Below are 9627 nucleotides of genomic sequence, written 5' to 3'. Positions count from 1 at the left end.
CCCCGCTGCCGGGCGCCGCGCAGTGCATGCCGGGAGCCGGCGCGGGCAGCGCCCCCTGGCGGCCCTGGGGGGGGCAGCCCCGTTCGCGCGGCGAGGCTGGGGGGGGGGCGCAGGGCAGCTGGGCCCCACTCCCACAAAAACCCCCACCCCACTCCTCTCCCCCCTCCCACATTGCCTGCCCCCACCCTGCTCCCCACCCCCACCCTCCTCATTCCCCTGCCCCACCCCACCCTGCTCCCCACCCCCACCCTCCTCATTCCCCTGCCCCACCCCACTCCCACCCCCCATTCCCTGCCCCCACCCCACCCTGCTCCCCACCCCCACCCTCCTCATTCCCCTGCCCCACCCCACCCTGCTCCCCACCCCCACCCTCCTCATTCCCCTGCCCCACCCCACCCTGCTCCCCACCCCCACCCCCCCATTCCCTGCCCCACCCCACCCTGCTCCCCACCCCCACCCTCCTCATTCCCCTGCCCCACCCCACCCTGCTCCCCACCCCCACCCTCCTCATTCCCCTGCCCCACCCTGCTCCCCACCCCCACCTCTATCCTCCTCATTTCCCTGCCCCACCCCACTCCCACCCCTCCCATTCCCTGCCCCCACCCCACCCTGCTCCCCACCCCCACCCTCCTCATTCCCCTGCCCCACCCCACCCTGCTCCCCACCCCCACCTCTATCCTCCTCATTCCCCTGCCCCACCCCACTCCCACCCCCCCATTCCCTGCCCCCACCCCACCCTGCTCCCCACCCCCACCTCTATCCTCCTCATTCCCCTGCCCCACCCCACTCCCACCCCTCCCATTCCCTGCCCCCACCCCACCCTGCTCCCCACCCCCACCCTCCTCATTCCCCTGCCCCACCCCACCCTGCTCCCCACCCCCACCTCTATCCTCCTCATTCCCCTGCCCCACCCCACTCCCACCCCCCATTCCCTGCCCCCACCCCACCCTGCTCCCCACCCCCACCTCTATCCTCCTCAATCCCCTGCCCCACCCCACTCCCACCCCTCCCATTCCCTGCCCCCACCCCCCCCTGCTCCCCACCCCCACCTCTATCCTCCTCATTCCCCTGCCCCACCCCACTCCCACCCCCCATTCCCTGCCCCCACCCCACCCTCCTCATTCCCCTGCCCCACCCCACCCTGCTCCCCACCCCCACCTCTATCCTCCTCATTCCCCTGCCCCACCCCACTCCCACCCCCCATTCCCTGCCCCCACCCCACCCTGCTCCCCACCCCCACCCTCCTCATTCCCCTGCCCCACCCCACCCTGCTCCCCACCCCCACCTCTATCCTCCTCATTCCCCTGCCCCACCCCACTGCCCCCCACATTCCCTGCCCCCACCCCACCCTGCTCCCCACCCCCACCTCTATCCTCATTCCCCTGCCCCACCCCACTCCCACCCCCCCATTCCCTGCCCCCACCCCACCCTGCTCCCCACCCCCACCCTCCTCATTCCCCTGCCCCACCCCACTGCCCCCCCATTCCCTGCCCCCACCCCACCCCGCTCCCCACCCCCACCTCTATCCTCCTCATTCCCCTGCCCCACCCCACTCCCACCCCCCATTCCCTGCCCCCACCCCACCCTGCTCCCCACCCCCACCTCTATCCTCCTCATTCCCCTGCCCCACCCCACTCCCACCCCCCATTCCCTGCCCCCACCCCACCCTGCTCCCCACCCCCACCTCTATCCTCCTCATTCCCCTGCCCCACCCCACTCCCACCCCCCATTCCCTGCCCCCACCCCACCCTGCTCCCCACCCCCACCCTCCTCATTCCCCTGCCCCACCCCACCCTGCTCCCCACCCCCACCTCTATCCTCCTCATTCCCCTGCCCCACCCCACTCCCACCCCCCATTCCCTGCCCCCACCCCACCCTGCTCCCCACCCCCACCCTCCTCATTCCCCTGCCCCACCCCACCCTGCTCCCCACCCCCACCTCTATCCTCCTCATTCCCCTGCCCCACCCCACTGCCCCCCACATTCCCTGCCCCCACCCCACCCTGCTCCCCACCCCACTCCCACCCCCCACATTCCCTGCCCCCACCCCATCCTGCTCCCCACCCCCACCTCTATCCTCCTCACTCCTCTGCCCCACCCCACTGCCCCCCCATTCCCTGCCCCCACCCCACCCTGCTCCCCACCCCCACCCCCACCCTCCTCATTCCCCTGCCCCACCCCACTGCCCCCCATTCCCTGCCCCCACCCCACCCTGCTCCCCACCCCCACCTCTATCCTCCTCATTCCCCTGCCCCACCCCACTGCCCCCCACATTCCCTGCCCCCACCCCACCCTGCTCCCCACCCCCACCTCTATCCTCCTCATTCCCCTGCCCCACCCCACTCCCACCCCCCCATTCCCTGCCCCCACCCCACCCTGCTCCCCACCCCCACCCTCCTCATTCCCCTGCCCCACCCCACTGCCCCCCCATTCCCTGCCCCCACCCCACCCTGCTCCCCACCCCCACCTCTATCCTCCTCATTCCCCTGCCCCACCCCACTCCCACCCCCCATTCCCTGCCCCCACCCCACCCTGCTCCCCACCCCCACCCTCCTCATTCCCCTGCCCCACCCCACCCTGCTCCCCACCCCCACCTCTATCCTCCTCATTCCCCTGCCCCACCCCACTCCCACCCCCCATTCCCTGCCCCCACCCCACCCTGCTCCCCACCCCCACCTCTATCCTCCTCATTCCCCTGCCCCACCCCACTGCCCCCCACATTCCCTGCCCCCACCCCACCCTGCTCCCCACCCCACTCCCACCCCCCACATTCCCTGCCCCCACCCCATCCTGCTCCCCACCCCCACCTCTATCCTCCTCACTCCTCTGCCCCACCCCACTGCCCCCCCATTCCCTGCCCCCACCCCACCCTGCTCCCCACCCCCACCCCCACCCTCCTCATTCCCCTGCCCCACCCCACCCTGCTCCCCACCCCCACCTCTATCCTCCTCATTCCCCTGCCCCACCCCACTCCCACCCCCCATTCCCTGCCCCCACCCCACCCTGCTCCCCACCCCCACCCTCCTCATTCCCCTGCCCCACCCCACCCTGCTCCCCACCCCCACCTCTATCCTCCTCATTCCCCTGCCCCACCCCACCCTGCTCCCCACCCCCACCCTCCTCATTCCCCTGCCCCACCCCACCCTGCTCCCCACCCCCACCTCTATCCTCCTCATTCCCCTGCCCCACCCCACTCCCACCCCCCATTCCCTGCCCCCACCCCACCCTGCTCCCCACCCCCACCCTCCTCATTCCCCTGCCCCACCCCACCCTGCTCCCCACCCCCACCCTCCTCATTCCCCTGCCCCACCCCACCCTGCTCCCCACCCCCACCTCTATCCTCCTCATTCCCCTGCCCCACCCCACCCTGCTCCCCACCCCCACCCTCCTCATTCCCCTGCCCCACCCCACCCTGCTCCCCACCCCCACCTCTATCCTCCTCATTCCCCTGCCCCACCCCACTCCCACCCCCCATTCCCTGCCCCCACCCCACCCTGCTCCCCACCCCCACCCTCCTCATTCCCCTGCCCCACCCCACCCTGCTCCCCACCCCCACCTCTATCCTCCTCATTCCCCTGCCCCACCCCACTCCCACCCCCCCCATTCCCTGCCCCCACCCCACCCTGCTCCCCACCCCCACCTCTATCCTCCTCATTCCCCTGCCCCACCCCACTCCCACCCCCCCCATTCCCCTGCCCCACCCCACCCTGCTCCCCACCCCCACCTCTATCCTCCTCATTCCCCTGCCCCACCCCACTCCCACCCCCCATTCCCTGCCCCCACCCCACCCTGCTCCCCACCCCCACCCTCCTCATTCCCCTGCCCCACCCCACCCTGCTCCCCACCCCCACCCTCCTCATTCCCCTGCCCCACCCCACCCTGCTCCCCACCCCCACCTCTATCCTCCTCATTCCCCTGCCCCACCCCACTCCCACCCCCCATTCCCTGCCCCCACCCCACCCTGCTCCCCACCCCCACCCTCCTCATTCCCCTGCCCCACCCCACCCTGCTCCCCACCCCCACCTCTATCCTCCTCATTCCCCTGCCCCACCCCACTCCCACCCCCCATTCCCTGCCCCCACCCCACCCTGCTCCCCACCCCCACCCTCCTCATTCCCCTGCCCCACCCCACCCTGCTCCCCACCCCCACCTCTATCCTCCTCATTCCCCTGCCCCACCCCACTCCCACCCCTCCCATTCCCTGCCCCCACCCCACCCTGCTCCCCACCCCCACCTCTATCCTCCTCATTCCCCTGCCCCACCCCACTCCCACCCCCCATTCCCTGCCCCCACCCCACCCTGCTCCCCACCCCCACCCTCCTCATTCCCCTGCCCCACCCCACCCTGCTCCCCACCCCCACCTCTATCCTCCTCATTCCCCTGCCCCACCCCACTCCCACCCCCCATTCCCTGCCCCCACCCCACCCTGCTCCCCACCCCCACCCTTCTCATTCCCCTGCCCCACCCCACCCTGCTCCCCACCCCCACCTCTATCCTCCTCATTCCCCTGCCCCACCCCACTGCCCCCCACATTCCCTGCCCCCACCCCACCCTGCTCCCCACCCCCACCTCTATCCTCATTCCCCTGCCCCACCCCACTCCCACCCCCCCATTCCCTGCCCCCACCCCACCCTGCTCCCCACCCCCACCCTCCTCATTCCCCTGCCCCACCCCACTGCCCCCCCATTCCCTGCCCCCACCCCACCCCGCTCCCCACCCCCACCTCTATCCTCCTCATTCCCCTGCCCCACCCCACTCCCACCCCACCATTCCCTGCCCCCATCCCATCCTGCTCCCCACCCCACTCCCACCCCCCACATTCCCTGCCTCCACCCCACCCTGCTCCCCACCCCCACCTCTATCCTCCTCATTCCCCTGCCCCACCCCACTCCCACCCCCCATTCCCTGCCCCCACCCCATCCTGCTCCCCATCCCCACCTCTATCCTCCTCATTCCCTGCCCCCACCCCATCCTGCTCCCCACCCCCACCTCTATCCTCCTCATTCCCCTGCCCCACCCCACTCCCACCCCCCACATTCCCTGGCCCACCCCATCCTGCTCCCCACCCCCCCATTCCCTGCCCCCACCCCATCCTGCTCTCCACCCCCACCTCTATCCTTCTCATTCCCCTGCCCCACCCCACTCCCACCCCCCACATTCCCTGCCCCCACCCCATCCTGCTCCCCACCCCACTCCCACCCCCCGCATTCCCTTCCCCCACCCCATCCTGCTCCCCATCCCCACCTCTATCCTCATTCCCCTGCCCCACCCCACTCCCACCCCCCCCATTCCCTGCCCCCACCCCATCCTGCTCTCCACCCCCACCTCTATCCTCCTCATTCCCCTGCCCCATCCCACTCCCACCCCCCCCACATTCCCCTTCTCCTGCCCCATTCCACCCACCCACACACACATACACATTCCCCTGCCCCCTGGAGATGCTCCTTCAGCAGGACCTGGGCACATCAGAGCAGTGTGTGTGTACTGCGAGGGGGGGCACCTGCGCCCACCTGACAACTGCTGCGGGCAGGAACCCCACGGGATCACCCATTCTCACCCTCTCCGCCCCACTTTTCAGTCAGTAATTGTTCCTCTTGCCCCATTGTCCTGTGTGGATGCTTGGAGGAGTGGGGGGGAGCTGGGTTGAGGCCACATGTGGCCTGTCTGAATTTGGGGGAGGGGGCAGTGAGCACGCCTGGCTCAGGGGCTCTTTGGTGCACGTGTGGAGTTCTTGGGGTGCTTTCACCAGACCTCCAAGAGCAATCAAGCTGTGCCCCAGTACAGCCCTTGGGAACACCGGCCCCCGGGGTCCACTGGGGTATTGAGCAAGATTAACACTGTTGAAAATGTCATGTGGCCACGGAGGCTCTGAGCTGCCCAATTTCACCGGTACTGGTTTGGAAACTTCTGGCCTTCGTGCACCGTTGAATGAGATACCAGCTCTATGGGGCTGATCCTGTGAGCCCCACAGGTTGTCCCTGGCCTGGACCTTATCCTGAGTCTCCTTTCCATAAACATGCATACATGCCCGGAGCTGACCCAGCTCTTGAGTTTCTATAAAACCAGGGGGTCTCAAGATACGAGATAAGATTCCCAATCCCACTGCCCTTACCCTTGTGAGCCCTCCCACAGAGAAGGACGAGGCTAATCAGGATTACACTGAGTAGGCTTTGGCCCAAGAACGATTAAGAGGCAGACGTGTCAGAGCAGAGGTTTAACGAAGTGAGATTGGAATAAGGTTAGTAATCACAGACACAACTCCGCTCACACTGCTGTATCCTGATTAATTATCTTGAATGCACCTATATATGTCGATAGCTGAAAAGGCAATTTCTGCCCTCAGCTGCAGCAGCATATCAGGACTGAGGTCACTGAAATCCGTGGGGTTTCTCTGGACTTACCCTGGCATAACGGCAGAACTTGGTCTCCAGCCAGAACATGTTAGAATACACAGCTCCGTTTCCCAGAGCATGCACTTCCATGGCGTAGCATGGGAGCGTCTGGGACCCTGAGTAATCAACGCTGACAGAGGATTTCCGCTCGGCATTTTGCCCCTGCTGCTCCTTGTGGTGTCAGCATCTGTCAGTACTGGAGGGCCAGGTTTATCGGAGAGCCGAGAAGTATTTACACATACACTCACGTTGTAGAACAACCCCTAAGGGGCATTTCAAAGCCAACACTTAGTCTCAGGTGGCCAATGAGAAGCAATTCACAAGGAGTACCCTGCACGTAGGGTACTTCGATGCACTATACCAAGTATGTTAGATTTAAATCCAGCAAGGGCTGTTTCTTGTGTATTTCACACCTTTCCTACACCTTACAATGACCCAGCACAAGGGACCAAGCTGCAACTCTGTAACTGAAATAACTGCCTTACTTCCCCCCCCGCCCGCAAATGTGGCCAACTGCCCCCTGCCCCTTGCAGGTCCGGCACTGAAGGACCCGCGCAGGTCTGCAGTTCCCTGCTGAGCCATGACAGCAGCTGGTGTGGAGCTTGGGAAGGATTCCGGGGCACATCTGAGCCCTGAAGACAGACGCCATCTGCTATGTCAGAAGAAACCCTGCTTGCCAGGAGGAGGCCGGATTAGAAAATGGAGGCCAGAAGAGGAAGGAGGTAGGCAGCAATGGAGAAGCTGCTCATAGGTCAGTTGTGCAAATGGCACACTCAGGTACAAGGTCTAGTCCATACGCAGAAAACAGGCTCTTTTAATGGAGGGTGTTTGGCCACCTTAACTATACGCATAGCTGTCAGCTTTGCCTCTTATGTGTCACATTTTGTGCAAATCACCCTGCAGAGATAACCTTTTGGCCAACCTACAGTAATATTTAATTCGGCCTCTGGTCAGACTTCTGTCCATCTCGGCCCTTAATACAGGGGAGATCAGATAACCCATCCTCCAAGATACAAGAGGAGTGCTCAGCATAGCAGGGAACAATGCGGGGACACAGGAGCTTTGTCACCTTTTCCCTCCCTCCCATGATTCCCAGCGCTCCCAGCACTGTACCAGCCCCCCATGGCTCTGTCCCCACCATGCACTAGCTAAAGGAGTGGGGGGAGCATGTGTTATGTCTTGGAAAGGGCTGGCACAATCCCTTCTCTGGTAGGAAAGGGGATTTTATCTCCACACAGGGAGTCTCAGCTGTGAGCCTGCTGATGCAGTTAGGTGCCCAAGCCAGGTCAGCCCTTTCTCAAGAAGAAACCAGGAGGAGGAAGAAGTGGTGGCAGCTGTAGGGTATTCCAAGATGGGTCTTGTTAGGGGGCTTATTCCTTCACCCACTTACTTCCCTGGTCCTTCTCGCATGAACAGAGAGCAACAATACCCGAAGTCCAAAGGTGCAAACAATTCGATGTTTATTGGGGTGAACTTCCAGCAAGCATGATTCCAGTTTCCTTCCTTAGTATCCTCCTTCCCAGCTCTGACACCACAGAGCCTTACACTTGTGTCCCTGTTCCCATTCCTACCCTTAGCCAAACATGATTCCAACTTCCTTACTCCCATTCCCTGTTCCCATCTCCCACACCCACCCCCACCCACACCCACTCCCACTCACTTCCTCATTGACTACAGATTATATAGTAAAACTTGAGTTCTGCTTAGCTATACTTTAACCAATCATTTTCCTGAAATTTAACTAACCAATCCTAACATATTGTAACATGATTATGTAACCAATTATATCCCACCACCTGAATTAGTTTACACCCAGCAAAATTAATTATACAGCAGACAGGAACAATCACAGAACCAGACAGAGATGATACAGACAAACAATAGCAAAGTGGGAACTATAATGACAAGACAATACAGAAGTGAGGATTTCACACCCCAGCTATTGATAAGTGAGTTCTTGCCAGACAGGATGCTATCAAACTAAGTTTCCTTTTACATTTTCTAGGCACTTCCCATTCTCTGGAGGTGATAGGAATACAATTCTGTCCTGATAGTGCCTAACAGCCCAATAGCACCTTATTTCAATGTGACTAGTTTGGAATGTGAGGATGTGACTGTTCGCTTCCCAGCTTATGGCTGCCTCTGCTGCTTAGCCAAAGGCCTGAGCCTCAGCACAGGGCCACAAACTATCACAGTAAGAGAAGGCCCTTACACCGGCAGACAGTGATTTTGATTCTTTCTTTTATACCTCTATAATTAGCCAAGCGATAAGAATACACCTAAATTCTTAGAGTATAGGCCTTTACAGACAGACCTGAATATCTATATCCTAACAGGTCTCTCTCGCTGAAGTTGTTCCACTTTGTATAAATACTTAAATCGTCATTGGGCCAGAGTGTGAGAGTGATTGTACAGCCTGGGGATCAGGGCACTCACCTTCGAGAGCCAGGGTCCAGCCCCTGTTCCAGTTAATACTGTATTCTCCCGGGGGAACTGCATCACTGCGCATGCACCGAATTCATGTCCCCCGCAGATTTCTTTGCTTCCCCGCAGAAAAATGACTTCTGACAGGAAAGCAAAGGGAAGCTGCAGGAGCGGTCATGCACCCCTCTCCAGCAGCACTGGCAAGTTGGCTCGGGTGCCCAAAGCAGCCAGTAGAGACATAAATCACCACTGGGGGGGCGGGGCTGGACAGTCATGCAAGAGAGAGAGAGAGACTCTCTCCCTCTTGCTCACTGTGGCAGCATGCTTGGCATGGAGGGGCAAGGCTTCAGGGTGTTTCTGAGGAGGTAGGCATGGGGCAGGCTCTGTCCCCTCTGGCAGAGCAGAATGTAGCAGCCTGCCTGCTTAGCGAATTGTTCCCATTCTCTTTGTGAATTCCCCCAGGAATATAGAACAGGGGTAAATGTTTTAAGGCTCCTTTACATTGCCAGAGTGGTGTAAAGGACAGTATGGCCTTATAAATGCTTATGGTGCTTTAGTGATTAAAACTGGTCTAATTTTTTGGACTGAAAAAATTTCCTATCAGAATGTGCTCCATGAACTGTTTGCTACTGACCTTTCTGGAGATGGACAGTAGCCAATATAAATTGTGAGTTTGATTCCCCAGCCCTCACTGGTTCTTCAGTTGTCTATGATGTAACACTGAGCATATGGATGCATATATTTGTTGACTAATAACTAGAAATAAAGGGTCAAACCTAGTTACATTACTGTTAGGCATGGGGGTTTGGGGA

This window comes from Lepidochelys kempii, chromosome 2 (assembly GCF_965140265.1).
Source record: "Lepidochelys kempii isolate rLepKem1 chromosome 2, rLepKem1.hap2, whole genome shotgun sequence".
NCBI classification, from domain to species: Eukaryota; Metazoa; Chordata; order Testudines; family Cheloniidae; genus Lepidochelys; species Lepidochelys kempii.
Note: the sequence above shows the minus strand (reverse complement) of the source record.